A 24,979-nucleotide genomic window follows, 5' to 3' on the forward strand; every position below is an offset into this window, starting at 1 on the left:
TAATGCTCCGATCACAGTCTTATGTTTATTTTCATGTTCAGATGCCACAGCAATCGGTTGCTGCACATCAGTTTTTTTACTTGTACGCTCACGAGTCACCAATCTAAACTCAGGAGTCGTAATTGCTGCAGGTAGTTCAGCAGTAGGCGCACTGACTTCACCTTTACAGTTTATCGAATGTTGGCGTAAATTATCAATTCGAGTAAACCATTTATGACACTCGTCACAGCGAAACTTCATGCGAGAAGGATTCTTCGTACATTTACTCCTCTCATGTCTCCGTACATCATGTGCAAATGCAAACGTCATGTCGCAGTAGCCACAAGGATGCCTAGTTGAAGACAAACCCGAACCAGATGTCGCTGTTACTGCAACTGAATCATTTCCAGGCATACTCTTATGCACATCAATGCATCGCTGTTGTATAGAAACCTTTACTTTCTGCCGCACTGCAGGTCCTTTACATGTCTCCAAGTGATGCTTCAAATTAGCATTTCTTGTAAATTGCTTGCGACACTTAATACAACCAAACATTTTACGATAAGGGTTCTTGGCACATTCTCTCTTCTCGTGTCGACGAGCATTGCTGATGTTTGAGAAAATCTTGTCACAGTAACGACATCGATGTTCGTTAGTTGACGATTCGCCATCCATTGAAGTCTCCATCGAGGGCGAAACAGCGTTCGTCGAGGTTTCCTGTACAGTCAGCACTACCGGCATTAAAGTCTCTTCTGCTGGTGGTATCACATCTGTTGAAATCCCCTCCAATGTTGACGTCATCGTTACCAACGGGATCTGCTCCTTCTCCGTCGTAGCTGTCGATAAGGTTCCCGTAGTCGATGGTACAACCTCCGAGTTCAACGTTAAAGACGGTAAAGATGCCATCGAGTTCGCAAGATCAGGTAATTACGCGATTTATGCACCAGATTAAACAATCTAGGTGATCCTTACACCGCCGTCGTCAGAAACAAACTGAGCGTCCTGCTGTCTAGGACTCGCTTATATACATGCACCGGATGGAATAATACGCTAGTCAAATCAAGAACAATTTATTATAATACTAGAGTCAAAACAACATTAAAAAAATAGAAGCACCATCAAAAAAAAAGGAAGCACACTTGGAAGCACCGACAACGAAAAGGCAGCACATTTGGAAGCACCGACAACGAAAAAGGCAGCACCATCATCGAAAAGGCCGCACATTTGTCATTGGCTCCAATATTCATTGGCTCCAATATTCATTGGCTCCAATATTCATTGGCTCCAATATTCATTGGCTTCAATATTCATTGGTTCCATCAGTCTATTGATTCTATCAGTCTAGTGACTCCAACAGTCATTGACACCAACGGTCTTTTTCTTCATCAGCTCCAATGATATTTGGCTAGAATGCTACGAGTCTAAGAGACCATGAGACTACAATTCTACGAGTGTACAAGACTCCTCCAACTACCTTCAAGTGTATAAAGCTCCAAATGCTCCAACAGCTCCAACACGCAATGTACGCGCAATACATGCAATTTACACGCAATAAATGTAATGATTACACAGTACACACACAGGAAACGGAACGTACACACAGTACACACAGGAAACGGAACGTACACACAGTACACACAGGAAATGGAACGTACACACAGTACACACACAGGGAACGGAACGTACACACAGTACACACAGGAAACGGAACGTACACACAGTACACACAGGGAACGGAACGTACACACAGTACACACAGGAAACGGAACGTACACACAGTACACACAGGAAACGGAACGTACACACAGTACACACAGGAAACGGAACGAACACGTAATATTCACGCAATTGACACACAGTACACGCAGAGTACACGCAATTTACGCAAAGTACACCCAATGTACGCAATGTACGCAATATATATGTAATGTACACACAATGACTATGCTTCGTTCGCGCAGGACAAGCATTTAATGAAAACGAAGCACGTTTGGACGCTAATTCTATAAAACGAAAGCTCATTTAACGAAAAGGAGGCGCATTCTCTCGTTCATTTAACTTGGTAGGATACGATCTTCAATGATAAGTTAGGATATAATCTCTCCAACAGTCTATGAATCCAACAGTTTATATTTCCATTAGCCATCGACTCCAACAGTCATTGACTCCAACAGTCATTGACTCCAACAGTCATTGCCTCCAACAGACATTGTCTCCAACGGCCTTTTGGTTCATCAGCTCCAATGATATTTGGTTAGAAAGCTACGACTCTAAGAGACTATGAGACTACAATTCTACGAGTGTACAAGACTCCTCCAACTACCTTCAAGCGTACAAAGCTCCAACTACTTCAGCAGCATTATGTTATAATAGTACAAGGCTACTTGACTACGAAGCTACAAGTCTACATGGCTCCAATTGCGGCATCTGTCTTCGTCTGAATTTTCTCTTTGACTCCAACTCCGCCCGCCAGCATCTCTTCGATCTGCACCTCGATTATGTTATAATAGTACAAGGCTACTTGACTACGAAGCTACAAGTCTACATGGCTCCAATTACGGCATCTGTCTTCGGCTGAATTTTCTCTTTGGCTCCAACTGCTACAGCAGCATTATGTTATAATAGTACACGGCTACTTGACTACGAAGCTACACATCTACAAGGCTCCAATTATCACATCTGTCTTCGTCAGCATTTTCTCTTTTGCTCCCACTGCTCCAACAGCATTATGTTATATGATTCCATGGATACTTTGTTACATAGCTACAGGTCTACGAGGTTCCAATGCATCATGTTTACGAAGCTTCCAGAACACAGGGTTACGAGACTGCGAGGCTACAGGACTACGAAGCTTCCAGGACACGAGGCTACATGGCTACGAGACTACATGACTCTAACTGATTACAATAGCACCACTCAGTGGTGAGAGTTAGGTTATCTCATGCAAAAGTACTTTATGCATGTAGTTCTGCTTTTCAACAACAGATGTCGCCACATGTTGCTTGCAGGTAAATAATATTTAGTTCTTTTATGCGAGATGCGGGATGCTCACTAACGATCGCAAAAGAAGGATGGCTTCGCTAGACTCCAAGGAAAAGGAAGTTCGTCTTACATGTTGGTGCTCCACAGATGTCTCATGGCGTAATATTAATTTGACTGAGTAATGATATTTGTCAATTCCACCTGACAAAAATATTGCAAGTTTTGATTTAGTAGCAGAAATTATCGAATTAAATGTAACTCCAATTAAAATGACATGTCTCAATAGACAAAAAAAAAAAAACCATGCAGAGAGTGGTTCCTCAGAATAGTCAGAAACACTTGAAGAAACCACAGGAATGATTGCAAGAACACGGGAAAAACCATCAAATTATTGACATTAATAATCAGGAGCACACGGAGAAAACCATCATAATATTGGCAAGAATAATCAGGAGCACACGGAGAAAACCATCATAATATTGACCAGATTAATCAGAAGTACTCGGAGAAAACCACCACATGTTTTCCTTGATATCATAAAATTACAGGAAAAAAATATTTAAAAAAAATAAAAATAAATTAATAAAAAAATTAAAAAAATAAAAAAATGCATAAACAGTTTCTGCTAGCTTGTAAACTTATTATTGTTGAGCAAAGAAAACATGTGGTGGTTTTCTCTGTGTGCTTCTGATTAATCTGGTCAATATTATGATGGTTTTCTCCGTGTGCTCCTGATTATTCTTGCCAATATTATGATGGTTTTCTCCGTGTGCTCCTGATTATTAATGTCAATAATTTGATGGTTTTTCCCGTGTTCTTGCAATCATTCCTGTGGTTTCTTCAAGTGTTTCTGACTATTCTGAGGAACCACTCTCTGCATGGATTTTTTTTTGTCTATTGAGACATGTCATTTTAATTGGAGTTACATTTAATTCGATAATTTCTGCTACTAAATCAAAACTTGCAATATTTTTGTCAGGTGGAATTGACAAATATCATTACTCAGTCAAATTAATATTACGCCATGAGACATCTGTGGAGCACCAACATGTAAGACGACCTTCCTTTTCCTTGGAGTCTAGCGAAGCCATCCTTCTTTTGCGATCGTTAGTGAGCATCCCGCATCTCGCATAAAAGAACTAAATATTATTTACCTGCAAGCAACATGTGGCGACATCTGTTGATGAAAAGCAGAACTACATGCATAAAGTACTTTTGCATGAGATAACCTAACTCTCACCACTGAGTGGTGCTATTGTAATCAGTTAGAGTCATGTAGTCTCGTAGCCATGTAGCCTCGTGTCCTGGAAGCTTCGTAGTCCTGTAGCCTCGCAGTCTCGTAACCCTGTGTTCTGGAAGCTTCGTAAACATGATGCATTGGAACCTCGTAGACCTGTAGCTATGTAACAAAGTATCCATGGAATCATATAACATAATGCTGTTGGAGCAGTGGGAGCAAAAGAGAAAATGCTGACGAAGACAGATGTGATAATTGGAGCCTTGTAGATGTGTAGCTTCGTAGTCAAGTAGCCTTGTACTATTATAACATAATGCTGCTGTAGCAGTTGGAGCCAAAGAGAAAATTCAGCCGAAGACAGATGCCGTAATTGGAGCCATGTAGATTTGTAGCTTCGTAGTCAAGTAGCCTTGTACTATTATAACATAATCGAGGTGCAGATCGAAGAGATGCTGGCGGGCGGAGTTGGAGTCAAAGAGAAAATTCAGACGAAGACAGATGCCGCAATTGGAGCCATGTAGACTTGTAGCTTCGTAGTCAAGTAGCCTTGTACTATTATAACATAATGCTGCTGAAGTAGTTGGAGCTTTGTACGCTTGAAGGTAGTTGGAGGAGTCTTGTACACTCGTAGAATTGTAGTCTCATAGTCTCTTAGAGTCGTAGCTTTCTAACCAAATATCATTGGAGCTGATGAACCAAAAGGCCGTTGGAGACAATGTCTGTTGGAGGCAATGACTGTTGGAGTCAATGACTGTTGGAGTCAATGACTGTTGGAGTCGATGGCTAATGGAAATATAAACTGTTGGATTCATAGACTGTTGGAGAGATTATATCCTAACTTATCATTGAAGATCGTATCCTACCAAGTTAAATGAACGAGAGAATGCGCCTCCTTTTCGTTAAATGAGCTTTCGTTTTATAGAATTTCCGTCCAAACGTGCTTCGTTTTCATTAAATGCTTGTCCTGCGCGAACGAAGCGTAGTCATTGTGTGTACATTACATATATATTGCGTACATTGCGTACATTGGGTGTACTTTGCGTAAATTGCGTGTACTCTGCGTGTACTGTGTGTCAATTGCGTGAATATTACGTGTTCGTTCCGTTTCCTGTGTGTACTGTGTGTACGTTCCGTTTCCTGTGTGTACTGTGTGTACGTTCCGTTTCCTGTGTGTACTGTGTGTACGTTCCGTTCCCTGTGTGTACTGTGTGTACGTTCCGTTTCCTGTGTGTACTGTGTGTACGTTCCGTTCCCTGTGTGTGTACTGTGTGTACGTTCCATTTCCTGTGTGTACTGTGTGTACGTTCCGTTTCCTGTGTGTACTGTGTGTACGTTCCGTTTCCTGTGTGTGTACTGTGTAATCATTACATTTATTGCGTGTAAATTGCATGTATTGCGCGTACATTGCGTGTTGGAGCTGTTGGAGCATTTGGAGCTTTATACACTTGAAGGTAGTTGGAGGAGTCTTGTACACTCGTAGAATTGTAGTCTCATGGTCTCTTAGACTCGTAGCATTCTAGCCAAATATCATTGGAGCTGATGAAGAAAAAGACCGTTGGTGTCAATGACTGTTGGAGTCACTAGACTGATAGAATCAATAGACTGATGGAACCAATGAATATTGAAGCCAATGAATATTGGAGCCAATGAATATTGGAGCCAATGAATATTGGAGCCAATGAATATTGGAGCCAATGACAAATGTGCGGCCTTTTCGATGATGGTGCTGCCTTTTTCGTTGTCGGTGCTTCCAAATGTGCTGCCTTTTCGTTGTCGGTGCTTCCAAGTGTGCTTCCTTTTTTTTTGATGGTGCTTCTATTTTTTTAATGTTGTTTTGACTCTAGTATTATAATAAATTGTTCTTGATTTGACTAGCGTATTATTCCATCCGGTGCATGTATATAAGCGAGTCCTAGACAGCAGGACGCTCAGTTTGTTTCTGACGACGGCGGTGTAAGGATCACCTAGATTGTTTAATCTGGTGCATAAATCGCGTAATTACCTGATCTTGCGAACTCGATGGCATCTTTACCGTCTTTAACGTTGAACTCGGAGGTTGTACCATCGACTACGGGAACCTTATCGACAGCTACGACGGAGAAGGAGCAGATCCCGTTGGTAACGATGACGTCAACATTGGAGGGGATTTCAACAGATGTGATACCACCAGCAGAAGAGACTTTAATGCCGGTAGTGCTGACTGTACAGGAAACCTCGACGAACGCTGTTTCGCCCTCGATGGAGACTTCAATGGATGGCGAATCGTCAACTAACGAACATCGATGTCGTTACTGTGACAAGATTTTCTCAAACATCAGCAATGCTCGTCGACACGAGAAGAGAGAATGTGCCAAGAACCCTTATCGTAAAATGTTTGGTTGTATTAAGTGTCGCAAGCAATTTACAAGAAATGCTAATTTGAAGCATCACTTGGAGACATGTAAAGGACCTGCAGTGCGGCAGAAAGTAAAGGTTTCTATACAACAGCGATGCATTGATGTGCATAAGAGTATGCCTGGAAATGATTCAGTTGCAGTAACAGCGACATCTGGTTCGGGTTTGTCTTCAACTAGGCATCCTTGTGGCTACTGCGACATGACGTTTGCATTTGCACATGATGTACGGAGACATGAGAGGAGTAAATGTACGAAGAATCCTTCTCGCATGAAGTTTCGCTGTGACGAGTGTCATAAATGGTTTACTCGAATTGATAATTTACGCCAACATTCGATAAACTGTAAAGGTGAAGTCAGTGCGCCTACTGCTGAACTACCTGCAGCAATTACGACTCCTGAGTTTAGATTGGTGACTCGTGAGCGTACAAGTAAAAAAACTGATGTGCAGCAACCGATTGCTGTGGCATCTGAACATGAAAATAAACATAAGACTGTGATCGGAGCATTACAAGTGAACGATAATGGCTTCTACTTGGCGCAGTCTGCATTTCGTGGAACATTGAAAGACTACTATTATCCAAGTACGTTAAGTGAGTCAAAGGACATTTGTAATTTTCTTGATGATATCAGACAGGACATAATCAATCAGCTTACTGATGACGTAGCAACAAACGGACCTTTGAAATATAACTTGTGGTTGGACTGTATATATGGAAAGCCTTATCCGTTCGATGACAAAGTGAAGAAGTGTGCATTCAAGACATCGGCTGCAGTAATTTACAGTTCTAACGATATCAAGCAAACTGTTAAACAAGGTATCCAGAAACTCTGTCAAGAAGAGGAGGACTATGTCTGTAAAGGATCTGGCTGGACTCTGTCTTGTATAAACCGATTGGAGCTAAGAATTAGTCATTTCACGCCTATGCGGACCTAAATGTTTGTAAGATTGCTAACCTTCGCAGGTGATCCTGTAGTAAAATAGAAATTATGTAATAAATATTATGTTTGTAAAAGAACTTGCAGTGTTTTTATTTTCGAACCTGTTACTATTATGTTAAATTGATGTTATATTTCCTTTTTTTTTTGCATCGTCCTAGATCGTACCAAGGACCTTAGTCGACCTAATCAATCAGTATATAGATTACAAATTTATTTAATGAATTTTGGAATTTTTCCCGAATTTCTAGCTAAATAATTACGGATTTTCAAGATGGCGGCCAAATGACAAGATGTCGGGTGTCACAGTAATAAATGATTACTGCACTCTAGCGGGTAAGAATTAAACTAACATGGCGTCAGCGCACTCTAGCCGACGATACATTGATGATGGCTTCCAGCATCTAAGACAAGATGGCGGACATGACGTCATACTAGATGACGATATATATGCTTTTGAAAAAAAGTGTTGGGAGTCAGTATGTCAGCAGCCACCACGGGGGAAGGATCGGTCGTCATTTTTATTTTTTTTTGCCCTCACCGGGTTTGAACCGAGGACTCCGAGGTCCGTGTCGTACATGTTTGTTTTTTATAAATATTTTATTGAAATTTTATTAAATGAATATTTTTATAATTTAAAAAAAAATTTCATTAAAATCGGATAATAAATAAAAAAGTTAAAGATGGCGGCCGTAACGTAAATTGCAACGGTGACGTCATAATCCATGATGACGTCAGAGGCTTATCGTAGGCTGTAGACATGGATGCTTAAGCCTACATATGGACATTTCTAGCCGCTGGGATTTTTAAGGACTAAAAACGGGAAATTTTCCCTCGAAACGGGAATTTTTCTCTCGAAAACGGGAATTTTTGAATTGTGGAATTTTTTGAGATTTTTTGGCGGAATTTTTTTTCACAGAAATTGAAATTTTGAGGAATTTTGGGCAAATTTTGCCCAATTTTGGCGGATTTTGACACATTTTGAGGATCAAATTCAAGGTCAAGGTCAAAGGTCAAGGTCACAACCATCCAAGATGGCCGCCGTGACGTCACAATCCAAGATGGCGGACCGTCTCCTCAGGCTCCTCACCCAGAACCCGTGCGCCCGGACATACTTTCCTATACTACTATAATCAGATAAAAATTACGGATTTTAAAAATGGCCACTGTGACGAAAATTGCAACGTTTCTAGAATATAAATTGGCAACTGTAACGAAAATGGCAATGTTAGAGATTGGAACATTCTATTCCAAGATGGCGGAATATTCTATGAAAACTAAATGGCTGAAAGTTCTATAAACCAAAATAGTGAAAAACAAAATGGTGGATCCTAGAAGGCCACCGGGGTCAAGGTCAAGGTCATCCAAGAGAATACAGCTGTGACATTACAATTCAATATGGTGGCCGACAATCCTCAATTCTCGAACCAGAACCATTGCCCTAAGCCCCATTCCTTTAGGGTAAACCGAGGTAAACTGGTGAGAGAGGTAATTCGGTGATATTTCTACCATCGCTGCTCGCTAACAAACCTGTAGAGGAAAAGCTTCCAAATTTTGTCGCTAGATAGGGTATAAGTCTAGCTTCGCAGGTCACTGCGGGCAGAGTGCTCTGTTGAACGCTTTCGAAGACACAATTAAAAATATGTTAGTACCATCCAAATATTGGCTTGTTGTGACGCGCAAGCAAAGTGATTTCTTATGTTTAGTTTTTTTCAGCAGAAATAAAGGTATTTTTTCGATGCAGCAACATGGAAACGTTTAGGTACATATTAATCTTGTTTTTCAGTGCAAAAACTTTTGATGATTGATGTTTACATTTTCACAAAACATTAAGTTTTAAGAACATTTTCTTAGCATTTGAAGCTCCATTTTATACCCATGCTAAAATAATAGTTATGAAATGTAGCTACGTAAGCAGGCCAGACTAATACTAAGTATTTTATTTAAATATCATGTGTATTCTTGCTTACATTTTTTAAATGTGAATGCATTTTTGCGATCAGTCTTATCACCAAATTACCTGTTACCACCAAATTACCTATATCGTCAAATAAACTTAGCTAAAGAAATGCCTCCAGTACTAAGCAAATCAGTGTACAAACATAAAACAAAGGTAAAGTCTGTTTCTGGAATTCAAGTGTATTGATCATACAACCACAGAGACCTTATTGAAGCAGTTGAACTTGTGACTGAAAACAATTTTACAATTTACAAAGCAGCAAAAGAAAAAAATGTCCCTTGGTCCACACTCAAAAGGTTTTTAAAAGCAAAGCCCAACCCAAAGTTGGTCGTTAGTTTGCCTAAAATGGGAAGACCTCATGCGCTTTCCGTTGAATTAGAACAAAAAAAATTATCACCACATCATTGAAATGCAAGAAATAGGGTTCGGACTAACTGTGAAATAAGTAAGAGATGTTTCTTACCGAATGGCAGAAGTGTATGGTCGTGAACATTTTTTCAACCCACAGAAAAAGAGTGCAAGTTTGTGGTGGTGGGTAAACTTTAAAACAAGATATGGACTTACTTTACGTGTACCTGAAAATTTATCTGCATACAGAGCATCCATGGGAAACCGTAAAATGATCGATGACTTTTTCTCGAAGCTTGATTTGGTGCTGACAAAATTAGGAATCAAGAACATGAAAAATTTCATCTGGAATTGTGATGAAACGGGACTAATGTTCGTTGTTAAACCTAAAAAAAAAAAATTGTCGCTGCTGTTGGAAAAAGATACATTTATAAAAGGACATTTGCTGATAAAGGTGAAACTCATACTGTTTTGGGATGTGCGTGTGCTGATGGTTCTTGGATTCTTCCCATGGTTATTTTTAAGGGTGTTCGATGGAATTATGACTTAAAACAAGATGCTCTTCCCAACACACAAGTGCGGCTATCACCTAAAGGTTGGATAACTTCAGAACTGTTTTATGACTGGATGAAGCACTTCATCAACTGTATCCCGCCTTAAAGACCAGTGTTACTACTTATGGACTCTCAAACCTCCCACATCTCACCAGAAGTAATATCTTTGGCCAAACAAAATGACATTTGTTTGTTTACATTCACAGCACATACCAGCCACCTCCTTCAGCCACTAGACGTGGGAGTTAAAATGCACTTAAGGTAGCTTGGGCTGAAAGTGTCGACGAATTTATGAGGGAATCATCAACAAAACCAAACCGTACTTTGTTTCATCGAATGATGACCCCTGCTTTTGTAAAAGCCTTCTCATGTAAGAACATCAGAGCAGGTTTCAGAAAATCGGGAATTGTGCCACTAAATCCTGATGCCATAACACATGCAGCACTCGCTCCAGCCAATTACACCGAACGTGCTCAAAATGATGAAGTTTCCCATTCTGAGGCAACTGATACAACTTCAAGCGGACAAGAAGCTTCATGTTCAGGGGAGAAAGTGCTGGTTCGCTCGATGAATGCGAGCCAGGCATCATTGGAAGAAGCTGTCACTGGCATTTTGAAAAAGACTGTCTTTAACCTCAAGGATCAGCAGACAACCCGAAAAACAAAGAAAAGGGATTCTTCAGCTAAACGTTTAACACCCCCAGGTGAAGATGAGGAATTCAAAAAGAAAAAGTAAGTTGGGAATGAAACAATAAGAAGGAACACGAAACTAAATTCAGCAACACCTAAAACTACGAACATTTAGCCAGAAAGTGATTGGTTGTGTGGGGTTTGTGAGAAAAGTTATTCCTCCGATTGCAAACAAAGAAATGGTGCTAAATGGGTCCAGTGTTGTTTTTGTTTAGTACCATACCACGAGATGTGTCAAATTTCTGTTGATAACACAACCTGTTATATGTGTGACAACTGTGCCCAGTAAATAATGTAGAAATTGGCTAAAACTTTTTTTTTAAAAAGTTTCTTTACGATTGTTTTCTATATAAATATTTTGATACAACGATGATAATTATGACGTTTTATGAGGCGGAGGGGGCGGGGGTTATATTTTCTAATTAATATAACAATATTTTTAGTAATTATGTCCAATTATGAATGTTAATTATTTAAATCCTTGACTGTGTATGTACATGTATGCTTTATAAATGTCAATTTAATAGTGTGCTTATAAAAATTTATATATATTTTTTAATGTCATAGCAATATTTAGTTGGAAGTTTATGTACTACTGTGTGTATATTATGTAACATAAATATGATTTGGCTACTTTAGATAATTATATTTCTATAATATGTTTTGTCACCTAATTACCTTAACTATATCACCAAATTAAATATGTATCACCAAATTATATCAAAAAAGTGTAAATATAAAAAATTCATTTTCAAATTCATTGTGTAGAGTATTAATTATCCATAAGGTTTAACATACGAACGAAAGTCTATATTAAGACATCCTGTTGATAAACAATTTATTTTTCAACATAGATTACAGCCATTTATCAATAACTGTGAAATATCACCAAATTACCTCGGTTTACCCTACGATGTACTTAAGTTAACTAAATATAAGGTGTCCCACAACTCGTCAAGCCGAGAAAATTTGATATGCCAGTAAATTATTACAGTTCTTATTTTTCTTAAATGACAAATTTTCGTAGTTTCCGAATTATATAGAATATTTTTAAAAAAAATTTTAATCTCCACACTTCACCCAATTTTTTATATATTGTATCAAAAAAATTTTGCTTCACAGTCATAAATAACCATAATATTAATAACCATTCAAAATGAAATTAAACATGCTATACTTTAAGGGAAAATAAAAAAGAAAATATTTGGAAGACTTATGCGGCTAAACATTTTTAATAGTGTTAATATGACTGGTCGTACCGTAAAAAAGATTACTTGGCTAACTTAGCAAGTTATTTGAAAATATGGCTAGTTTACCTTTTCACTTTTACAAGAATAGTCTCTGGAAACTTAGTTGCACGTAAATTACAACGTAAAATTGCAAGGCAGAGCTTTGTAAAATTTCAAATGGCACAAAACTCTGCCTTGCAACTTTACAAGTGATATCATTGGAAATTGAGTTTCCGTGTAAAAGTACAAAAAAATATCTACAGTGTACTAAAATTTCACCATCAAAGTTCCTAAAAAGAAATTACTTCGTAGATATTAATTGAAGAGGGGAAATATGGAGGGTTTACCTATTCAAATTTACACAAAAACTTTCTATTTTATTGCAGCATATCGTGTGTTTTAACATATCCTTAGTGAGAAAAATCTCACCGGTCATTCTGGACAGCTTGTCACAACCTAGCAAATTTCGAAAAAAATTTCAAATGCATCAAAAATATCTCTGAGAGGAAAGTTTTCAATTACAAAAATATATTGTTTAACAAATAACATATTCACATATTTAATTGTAATATGGTCTAATAGGTTTTTGATATAAACGAGACCACAATCTACTCCAAAGATTTACTCTTATAGAAATTTAATTTTATAAATCTTCACTATTCCAGCGCTTACGTTCCAAAGAACCTTTCAGAGCAAAGTACACTCACTTTGTTCCCCTAACGCCTTTCATTTTTCTTTTTCAAATAAACAAAGTAATCTCTTCGTAATACTTGACATTTGTGACTTCAAAATAATTTACGGGAAAGAGTGGGATATTTAACAGTTTGGTAGGTAACTCAAATTTTACTAGCCTAATTAATACAAGGGATACTTTTAAAACATATTGTTGTTATTGGTAAATATGTTTTGAAATTAGATGACTGATAATCACTGAATGCATAAAAAAATTATTTTAACATAAAAACAATGCTGCCTGAAATTTAAGTTATATATTTGTTTAACAGTGCTTACTCGATTGCCTGTGCAGTTAGACAACTACGCAATAATAATCTGGACAGACGACAAGATATCGTGACAGGTTTCAGACTTAAAGTCGCAAGTCCTTTTCCTGAATGTGTCCCCGTCAAAGTGTCGCAAAGAGACAGTGAGTAACGACGTACTAGTTAGTACGGTTTTCTATTCCATTGAAGTTATTGAAACCACTGGTAAAACACTTCGAATTAGAATTTCCCGCTTAAGGCATCTCATTCAGCACTACAACAAATTTAAGGTGAAGTAAAGTTTAACGTGTTTTAGCAGCACGTACTTAGATCTCATACAAGAAAGATTTTAAGTGATTTTTAACGAACTTTGCAGGTATGGAGACAAAAGAGTGAAAACAACGTGGGGAAGGTAGGATAGATAATTGTAGCAAAATAGTCATTACGGCCATATGATATAAAAAGTTATCCATTTACATAAAACATATATATTTTTATAAAAAATATTTGTATTTAAAACTCAATGTGGTTTAGCCAGGGTTTGAAATAGGAATAACCTGTAGTTGAAATGATGTAGCTATCAAAAGTGAAATTTAAAGGATCAAAAATAATTTTTTTCAAATATTTCAAAAACATTTACACAGATTTAATTGAATCTAGAATACTTCATTCAATAACCATAACATATACTTGTGATGTATTAAGTTTATTATAATGTTAGTGTAGTATTTTTTTAAGACCATAAGGAAGTAAATTAAAGTGGTTCCATAGAGAAAGTCGTCCATAAATGGACTACCACTTTTATTTTGTTACCTACCGATTTACCTGTTCACTTATAATGGCAAATTTTTGTGTCTCTTCTAAAAGCTTTCAAAATGCAAATAATCAGATTTAGTTTTCCAAAACCATATGTTACTAAATCAAGTTAAAATGTAAATTTTATAATGGTGGTCCAAATATGGGCTATTTGTATAAAAAATAATTAATCACATAATTAATAAAAACTCAAATCTTTGTTCAAAAACTTTATTAACTACTGACTTAAATTTTATATTAAATAAAGCAATTTTCTTTTATTTTTGACTTGCAGAAGTCACATTCCGGCACATTCGGAATATGCCCAGCCTGCGCACTTGTAGCACTGAATCAACACCTCCCCTCTAACATCATCTGAAAATAATCCATCACAGAAAATGAATGATGTATTGTCATCACCAGGTTTATCCCCCAGAGGAACTACTAACTGGTAATCGTCACTGTTGTCATCAAGAGGAGGGTCCCTAAGGTCTTCTTCAGAGTCCGACTCCTCTCGCTAAGCTATACAACTTGGTTTTTTTGGGTTGAACTCTTTATTTTTACTCTAACACCCGATTCCACATATACCACATTTTTGAAATTATTATTATTTACTAAAATGAAATATTTTCGAATAGTCAAGTATTGAATCAAAAAAAGGAATCGACAGAATAAATCAGTATATAAATTTTAGATTTTGGTGATGAAGTTTGGAATTCACCCCATATTTCTAACTTAATAAATACAGATTTCCAAGATGGCAGGCACCAAAGTAATAAATGATTAGTGCACTCTAGTGGGTGAAAATTATACTAGTATGGTGATAGCGCTTTCTATCAGACGAAAACAATATGATGCCCCCAGGAGACGAAAACAATATGATGCCCCCAGCAGACGAAAACAAGATGGCGGATGTGACATCATACTAGCCAGAGATATATATACCTTGGTATTAGTAGTCGGAGGTCTGTCTGTTGGTAGCTTCCTTGGAGGAAGGATCTGTCACCATTTTTATTCATTCCTCACCACGTTCGAACTAAAGACTCTATGTTTAAGTGCGTTTTTAAATTAAAATTTTATTAAAATTTGATTGATTAAATTTTTATATATTTGAAAATTGTGCTCTAATTTTTTTTTGGGTAGTAATTACGGATTTGCAATTTGACGGCCTTGATGTCATAATCTAAGATTGTGGAATGTTTTTAGTTAAAAATTTAATTAATTAAGTTTTATAAAATTTAAAATGTTTCCCATTGATCAGGCATAATAACGGATTTTCAAGATGGCGACCGTAACGATAATTATAACCGTTACATAACAATTCAAAATGGCGGCCATGGCATCCTAATTGTTAAAATCACGACCTCGCAGGCTTATAGCGGCTTGTGGATGTGGACTTTATGTCGCTTTGCGGACTTTTCCATCCACTGGCATTTTCGAGAACTAAAAGTGGGAAATTTTCCTTTAAAACGGGAATATTTCCCTCGAAGTATGAACATATTAATTTTTCTAATTTTTTTGAGATTTAATGGCGGAATCTTTTTTTTTTTTTTCCAAAAAATTGAAAATTTTGGTGAATTTTTGGTAATTTTTGAGTAAATTTCGGCAAATTTTGAAGGTCAAGGTCATACAATATGGCCGTGTGAAGTCACAATAAAGTAAGGCCCCAACCGGCCAATCTATACTCCTGGTAAAAATTATAATATGTATTTACAAAAAATTTGAACGGATTCGATAGTGTACATACAAATGGAGTTAAGAATTTTTTTCGTATCAAAACATATTCAGACAAAAGTGTTTGGCATTGCTCCTACGAGTTATAAAACGTTCAAATGGATGTGATATTTTCCATATTACGAGAGTTAGAACGATATTCTGTTTTTTTAAATACTTCCCCATTTCTACTTTGGTCGGATCTCGCTCATCAACGAATTCGACCGAGATTTTCCAATTATAGATTTTATATATCAGTTTGGAAGTGATTTGAGAAAAATTGCGACAGTAATCGTGTTCACAAAATTTTGATAGGGGCCTATATGTATGTGTGTGTATGTATGTATGTATGTAGGTATGTATGTATATATATATATATATATATATATATATATATATACATACCTACATACATACATACATACATATATTAAAAAGCGACATTATGTCTTTCTATTGTTATTATTTCTACCTCTTGTAGTAATGATTAGTGATGTAAAATTTACTTTGACAAAAGTTTTTAACAATATTTAAAAAGTTAAACAAAAAATCTATTTATTATATTGTACAGAAGTTTTAGTTATTTTCTTATTTCAACCCCAGGTTCTTTCAAAGCTTGCAGTAATGGTTTGTATTATAAAAAATTGTTTCACAACAAATTTTTAGGTAAAAATTATAATAAAACAATTCAAACGAATATGATGGTGTGCCTACGAAGGGAGTTATGAATTTTTTTTTTATTCAATCCCTGTTTATTCCACCCCTTGCAGCAATGGTTGGTCGTACAAAAAATTATTTTAGACGAAAGTCGAAGAAAAAATTATAGTTTTACAATAAAACAGAACAGATTTAATAGAATACGTGGTAGGGAAATTATGAAATTATTAAATTTTACTCCTTTATATTTTCAACCCTTTGCAACAATGGTTTGTTTTATCATAAATTTTTTCCGACAAAATTTTACGATAAAAATTAAAAGATTTACAAACAATTTGAACGAATTTTATAATGCACCTGGTAAGAGAGTTGTGATGTTTTAAGTAGATTTCAAAGAAATACTTTCTATTGTAGCCGTTACCGTGTTGCGAATTCCGAAAAATGTTTATATAGTTTTTCGTTTCATGGCTCATAGACCACAAAACCATCGTCTAATCAAAAGTATATATGTATATATATATATATATATATATATATATATACATATATACATATATATACATATATACATATATACTTTTGATTAGACGATGGTTTTGTGGTCTATGAGCCATGAAACGAAAAACTATATAAACATTTTTCGGAATTCGCAACACGGTAACGGCTACAATAGAAAGTATTTCTTTGAAATCTACTTAAAACATCACAACTCTCTTACCAGGTGCATTATAAAATTCGTTCAAATTGTTTGTAAATCTTTTAATTTTTATCGTAAAATTTTGTCGGAAAAAATTTATGATAAAACAAACCATTGTTGCAAAGGGTTGAAAATATAAAGGAGTAAAATTTAATAATTTCATAATTTCCCTACCACGTATTCTATTAAATCTGTTCTGTTTTATTGTAAAACTATAATTTTTTCTTCGACTTTCGTCTAAAATAATTTTTTGTACGACCAACCATTGCTGCAAGGGGTGGAATAAACAGGGATTGAATAAAAAAAAAATTCATAACTCCCTTCGTAGGCACACCATCATATTCGTTTGAATTGTTTTATTATAATTTTTACCTAAAAATTTGTTGTGAAACAATTTTTTATAATACAAACCATTACTGCAAGCTTTGAAAGAACCTGGGGTTGAAATAAGAAAATAACTAAAACTTCTGTACAATATAATAAATAGATTTTTTGTTTAACTTTTTAAATATTGTTAAAAACTTTTGTCAAAGTAAATTTTACATCACTAATCATTACTACAAGAGGTAGAAATAATAACAATAGAAAGACATAATGTCGCTTTTTAATATATATCCTATCAAATCCCTTATAATATATTTGTAAAACTTCTAAACTTTATTTATAACCTTTGGCAGAAATAACTTTTGAGGAAACTAACTATTACAGTAAAAACAGGAATTTAAAATATAAAAATTAAAACTCTATTTGTATCAAATACGTCGGAATTTATTAATAACCATCTTATTATATTACTTAAACCTTAGTCTAAAATTGTTTTTATACTATCACATATTAGTGGAATGGATGAAAAATAGTGTATGGAGGTAAAAAATAATTGAAAATTTACTTTAGTAGGCATAATATGATATTCGTTAAGATATTCATTGCTGGATACATTAAATTAAAAAGTCAAAATATTTTCACTGCATGGAATATGAGGAAATGTTAAATCTTTTATTTTTTAATATTGGTGATGATGTGTAGGCTACATTAAGTTCTTAAAATCTTCCAGGAGTTTATTAAAGTTTCCAAAATATTTCCAGAAGAAATAGGGCCTAAGTACTTACTTCGAATTATCTACGCCTGTAGGCTGTGCGGAAAGATAATTTTTTTAAAAATATAGAACTCATAAATGGTAATAATTTGGTTTACAGAAACTCTGGAAAACTCTCGCTTAAAGAAATCTGGAAAAATCAAATTTGTATTGATTTATAAATTATATAAAAAATATGATTTGTATGTAGCCTTTGCTACATAAAATCGGTCAAATATAACTTACAATCCACACGAATTCACACTTTCAATTCCTGCTAGGATTAAACATATATATTTTGGTCTAAGTTTCTAAATTTCATAAAATAAACATTTATATGATTGATAAAATATTTTACAAACAATCAACGCGAATTATATATTGATATTATTTTTTAAAAAAATTAGTAAACATTCAGTTAGAGAGGCGTTACCCCCATAACATTTTGCATTTAGACTAACTGGATTAATAGTATGTAGGTTTCATTTGTTTATTTTTATACACGCAAAAGGACATGGAGAAGTAGTTGGAAGAAGAGGAAACTAACTAATTTCTTATTACATTTCTTCGTTTTTCTGTCGCCAATATTCAAAGAAGGAAAAACGTTTCAATGGACAGACAGAATCAGAGAATGTCTCCAATGGCAGACTAATCATTAGCGTGTTCCGCTTGCTCAAGGTAACAGTGCCATCTTGGCAGTTGTCCGAATGACTGCCAAAAAATCTGGACGCAGGGCCTGAATCTCGTCGACCTTGCGTTGGTCGCAGAGGAAATTACTAATAAATGAGCTGACATTATTCAGTTTAGGAAAAACTGCTTGTCATTGTTGCTTCATTGTGCTGAGACTGACCACGAAGTTATCTTTGAAGCACACAGCCGAGGATACATTTTTTTTAACGAGCTGTTCATGTAACAGGATCATTATTTTTAGATAAGTGTATGAATGTGCAGAACCGTCTACACGATTATTCCACACGGAGTTGGCACACCGCTCAGTAATTGCGACGTAATATTCGTGGGCGTCGACTTTGAAACTCGGCTACTCTTAAACATGAATACCGCGGAACGTAAGTTTTCAAAGAAACAACGAACTGTATCGAAAAACTGGTTAAGTGGCAGAGATTATCGGGGTGAAATTTAACAAATTGGCCAAGCCAGTGAGTAAAGAATGCCCACGCTGCCAGATTCTCCCGCTAGATCGCAGCAGCTGTCATACAGAAGGAAGCAAAAAATTGCTACACGATGGCTCATAAATCGCTGCTTGAAATTACTTTATGATACCTCACACAACAGCAGTGGATGGCACTAGGTCTTCCTAAAGAAGTGGGCTTTTATGAGTTTGACATATTCGTGCGTTAGCAAGGATCTTCCTAATATATTACTGTGAAGGAGGGGAAATGAATGGGAAAATGTGTCTAATATTGTACTCATTTTGATATTGAAATTTCATAACAATATTTTATGTTAACAAAGTATGACTGAAGATTTTCTTGCCAAAAATGACCAAAAATTCGTCAAAATTCGTCAAAATTTCCCGTTTTTTATGATCAATTTTCTCAAAAAATCTTAAAAGATCTGAAAATTCAAAAAATACCATTTCCGGGAGAACATCCCGCATAAAAAAATACAAAATTCTAAATTCTGGACTTCTCAAAGTGTTTTTTATTTGTAAGAACTAAATGCACCCAAAGAGGCTTAAATTCTGCATCTACCAATCACCAGTAAATCTGTGGGGACCTGTGTCTTTAACTTTTGACCTTGGGCTTCAACCCAGCCGCCATATTGTATGACCTGATTCCAACCGCCATTTTGGATGATTTTGACCCTAGGGGCCATCTTGGATTCCGCTATTTATAATATATGATGTCTCAGCCACCATATTGGATTACAGAACTTAAAACCATATATAATTATGAAGACACACCCACCATTTTGTTTCTAGAAATTTCCGCTATCATGGATTTCAACATTTTGTATTATTAGATACATATAGTGCACCATGTTTAAAACACCTAATTATTATCCGAAAGAATCGGAAACAAATTACAATTTATAAAACCTAATTTAATTACAATTTTAATAAAAAATATACATCATGAACCTTGGAGTCCTCACTTCGAACCCAGCGAGGACAAAAACAAAATTGGCATCCTGGGAGGCTTCTGGCAGACTGACCCACTGTCATTAATAACATTGTAATAACTACACATATACATATATTTTTTTTTACGTTTTTCAAGCTTTAAAGGTGGTTACAATCATGTTACACAGTTTTGCAGACCATGTTGTGGAGAGAGATTCCCTCGGTGAATCACCAGCCAGAGCAGTCAGGCGCCGTGCCAGCGCGGGCACGACACTGTTATTATTGTTGCTGGCGGCGAGCGGACTGCAGCCGCCTGGCTGTCGAAACAATGCGGGCCTATCATCGCCGAGAATACCGCGGCGGGCGTATTTCCGTGGCGGCGTCACGACGCCCAGGTGCCTGACTGCCCCCGGGGCGTCTCGAGGGGGCACTTGCCCCCCTCCCCCCTCGGAGCGGCCGTTAGTCACTCTAATTTACGAGCCCGAGTCTGCTCCCGCGAAGCTCGTGCCACCCATTCATCTTGGACGCTCGTGTGTTCACAAGAAGCCTGGTTCAAGAGTGCGGTGTTACCACGACGTAGATGACATTGCTCGCTTCAAATACACCATATTTAATTGTAGTTATTTGTAGTCACAAAAACCTAATTTCCAGATTGTTGTTTATTTTACACGAGAAATAATTAATATAACTCAATCTGAGCCTTCTTGAGAATTCTGTATCACGCAATGAGCACTGTTTCACTATATTATTGTGCGTAATTAAACATACAAAAGGAAAACATTTATGCAAAATGTAGGGTGCCTATCTTCTTTGGCGAGTTGCTTCTGGTTTGCAACGGAATTTCGCCTTCCCAATGTGCTGTCCTCAGAGTAATTACTCATACAGGAATTTTTCATATCACTATTGTTGCGTATCGGTCATAGCCTGTTGCAAGGAACCATTCGGGTATTCTCCTAAGTTATTTCGGGAAAGCGTGGAAAACCAAGTCGGGATGAGCGGACCTGAATTAAAACCTGCGTCCTCTGAGATGTGAATGTAGTGCCTCATCTCTGGACTGCATCGCTGTATTGATTCACAGATGCACGTAGTAAAGGTCTGCTTGTAAATATACTTTATTAGACTGTGTAAGGTTAAGTGGTTTTGTTTTTGATACGGTGTTCAGGAAAACAGGCGACATGGACGCAAATAGGCTTGCGACATCTCCCCGGTTGCTGACTTGTTATAGCACCTGGCTGTGTCGCCACCGGGCCGTGCAGTGGGCGATGCAACTCGCGTGACGTCACAGCCCCTGCGCAGTGCCACGCAAGCCTCAGCCGGCCGTATGGACTCACCTGTTTCCTACCGCCACGAAGATACGTTTCAAAATAACACTAAACATACTTATAAAATATCTGTGCTTGTTGCGTAAGTCAAAATATGTGATATTGAACTATTTACTTTTAAAATTTATAAGGGAGATTAGAGACTTTATTTTAAAACAATTACTGAGTTTCCAAAGTTCTAAAGCAGTTAATAAAGCTAAAAAAAAAAAAAAAAAAAAAAAAAAAAAAACTGACTTCAAGAAACCTGATAATTTTCAATCGCGATTTTCTCAAAACTATGATTTTGAACATAACCCCTTTTACGCAACAAGCACAGATATATCCATTGAAAAGAAATATGCTGAATTTGGCATATATTATGGCATACATTATTGTGTATGTTTAGGATGGCGTAGTTTGTTTATTTGGAACTGCTGCATTACACCCACTGTCCTAGCTAATTACGACCGGGTTAAAAGTTTCTTACTGTTTGTTATTGTTTGATGGTACTTTAAAGAGAGTCAAACAAGAAACCATATAAATGACAGAGTTTTCCCAAAATACAAAACAGTTTGCATTCGCACTTATTGTCAAATAATAACGTGAATCCGATGGCAGATTTCTAACAAGTAAAAAACTTTGGGTTGTAAACAATTGGTTGTGTGCGTATTGAGGTTTGTATTCACTAATTAGCAGTTACAAAGCAATGGCTCTGCAATTCGTAAACTTAGTTGTCAGCAAGCTCATGGAGTGTTCGCAAGGGTTGCTGACAGTATCGAGTCAGACAATGTTTCGGCCTCTGCATGAGTGAATCAATGCGCCAGCTGAACATTTTTAACATTTGATGCAAAGTAATGGCGTCTTTGCTGGCAGTTTGCTATCACTACAGTAATGTGAATATGTGAGTACTGAGCAGGTTTATCAACAGCCCAGACATAATTCAGGAGGTTCCTATTCGTGGAAACTATCCAACAAAGAACGTAAGTTGGTTTATAATATAAGCCCAACACCTATAGCTTACATCTTTTTATAAACATTATCACAACTTTACCTTCCTGAATCACTGTAATGTTTATGTAACTTAGTGTAATAATAAAAGTTAGTTAAATTCAATTTTTTTAAATATTGTGCAAATAAAAATTATTTCTGATATATATAATGATAAAAATATATTTTACAAAAAAAGCTTTTTAATGAAGAACCTCTTGAAAAACTACATTGCATGTTAACTGTATCTGGCTATTCAATAATATTCCTTGCTGTGGATAATATTCAATATACACCAGGATGGCAACCATATTGGCAGTGCGATTTGTATGAAAGTGCTTGATTGAATAAAGTTCACAACATAAGCATGCTACAGTTGAAATATGCCTTAACATTTGAGATGATTTTAATAATTTTTTTAATCAGCGCCGGAAATTTGGTGGTTGGTAGATTATTTGAAAGTTGAAGCCAACAACTTGAATTGTATTGAACATATATGCGGGTTTCAAAACGCGGAAAACTAAGACACGGCTCGCTACTTTATCACTGAATAATGCTAAAGCTATCGGCCTCGTCAAAATATGACACTATGCCCCATGCATTTTATCTTTGCGCCACGGTCTCTGCAGCAATGCTATGAGGAATAGGTTAGCGAAGAGCAACGAAAGTATCACAATGTAACTCATGAAAACGAAATTTATGCAGCGTTACAGTCAGTCAGATAGTAAACGATGAGTGTATTATTTTATATTTTATATTTTATGTGAGAGCTCAAGCTCTATTGATGGTAGATTACGTATTTTAAATGAGCGATTGAAACATTGCTGTCTTTTAATGTGTGTATTAAGGCCCGTCTACAATAGCAATGTCCTAAATTGTGTCCGAAGGACACTCGTCGCTGATTGGTCCACGTGACCCTCTGACGTCATGCGTCAAGTGGGCGAAGGTCCGAACCTACCTGGTCCGAAGACATTCGTCAATTTGAACTTTTTGTCCCAACCTGTGTACTTCGGACACAGAAAAAGAACAGAACACTCACGATATTTGAATTTCCGGTACCCGTTTGAAAACGTGATGTTTGTTTTTGTTATTGAAGGAAATGGAAGGTGTTGTAATTCAAGACGAGCAAGACGACAGTTTAATTAGTGCTGTTCGATTGCTGTGATATGAGTTCATTTTTTAGCATTTACATTTGCCACTTTGCATTACTGAATAAATATATAAAATTGAACTACCACAACTTTTAAAAGTTCAATCTCAAACTACAAAGCATCAAAACAGTAAACAAAAAACATTTAGTTTGGCACATTTACTGCGCTCTGGTATCAACTTTAGAAATCAATACATTCGGACATCGGACATCGCAATTGTGCACAGGGCAGTTTTCCGTGAGACAATGTGACGTTACTCACATTCGGATAAGGACACGGACCACGCACAGGTTCGGACTATAGTAGACGGGCCTTTAAACGCCTACAGATAGACTACTCGCAGTGAATATTAGTATGCGGGTAATTCACTCAAATTTAAAGAGGTAACCTCGTAAGGATAAGCCCCCGCCAGTAGCTTAATCGGGTAACCTTTGAATGAGTGATATGGTGCAATGGTAAAACAATTGTGCTTGAATTTGGAAGGCCGCGGTTACGAATGCAAGTCCGGCTATGGCATCCATAAATCACACCAAGAAAATTATAGAACGGTTTCTTACCGTAGCCTTCCTCTATGGTCCTTGTCCTTTATCGGGTTATACGGTTATTTACCATGTCTGAAGAAACAGCTGTCAACGAGAAGAAATTATTTTTACTCTAGGCCTATTCTAAAACAACTACATTCCCTGACAAGAGCTTAACACCACAAATAATTTCATATAGTAGTTTCTCGTTTAAAATTTTGTAAGCATTGTTTTACTATTTTGGAACTGTTTGGAAAATGATACATTGTCTGTTTACATAACTTATTGTTATACAAAACTCTTATTTTGGCCAAACGTTTGTACATTTTCGACTTTATGCAAAAAAAATATGATTACCTACCTATAGAATATTTTATGCTCACTAATACACTTAGTTTATTTTAATAACATTTTCTGACATCACTAAGATAAGAGTAGGATAATTTTGTGAAATTAAAACCAACCCTAAAAGATTAATTTCAAAATTATTTTACATGTTTTGCAAAATATAAAGTGGAGGAAAAAATAAGTATTGATAGAACCGGTACTGAATGAGTCAGAGCAACCGAAGGAGCGACCGTTGGCAGTTATCATGTTTCTCCGCAGATGGCAGCACTATTTCAGGCCGGTCCGTGCTGCAGCGTCGAGGAACCGCAGTTTCCCGCGCGCGGGGTCAGTCCTGACCGCACTGCTGCCCTCTTCCGGCGCG

General features: G+C 36.5%; 2 long non-coding RNA genes across 2 annotated transcripts in view; one reads left to right on the forward strand and one right to left on the reverse strand.

The window, feature by feature from the left end:
• Positions 1–24,979, reverse strand: part of LOC134533564 (uncharacterized) — a 40,196-nt gene that overhangs the window by 8,714 nt on the left and 6,503 nt on the right. The gene's annotated exons all lie outside the window — the stretch shown is intronic.
• Positions 13,476–22,968, forward strand: LOC134533562 (uncharacterized). The gene is made up of 2 exons (XR_010075333.1): positions 13,476–13,580; positions 21,536–22,968. It is a non-coding gene; the product is annotated as an uncharacterized LOC134533562 (long non-coding RNA).

This window comes from Bacillus rossius, chromosome 6 (assembly GCF_032445375.1).
Source record: "Bacillus rossius redtenbacheri isolate Brsri chromosome 6, Brsri_v3, whole genome shotgun sequence".
Lineage (NCBI taxonomy): Eukaryota > Metazoa > Arthropoda > Insecta > Phasmatodea > Bacillidae > Bacillus > Bacillus rossius.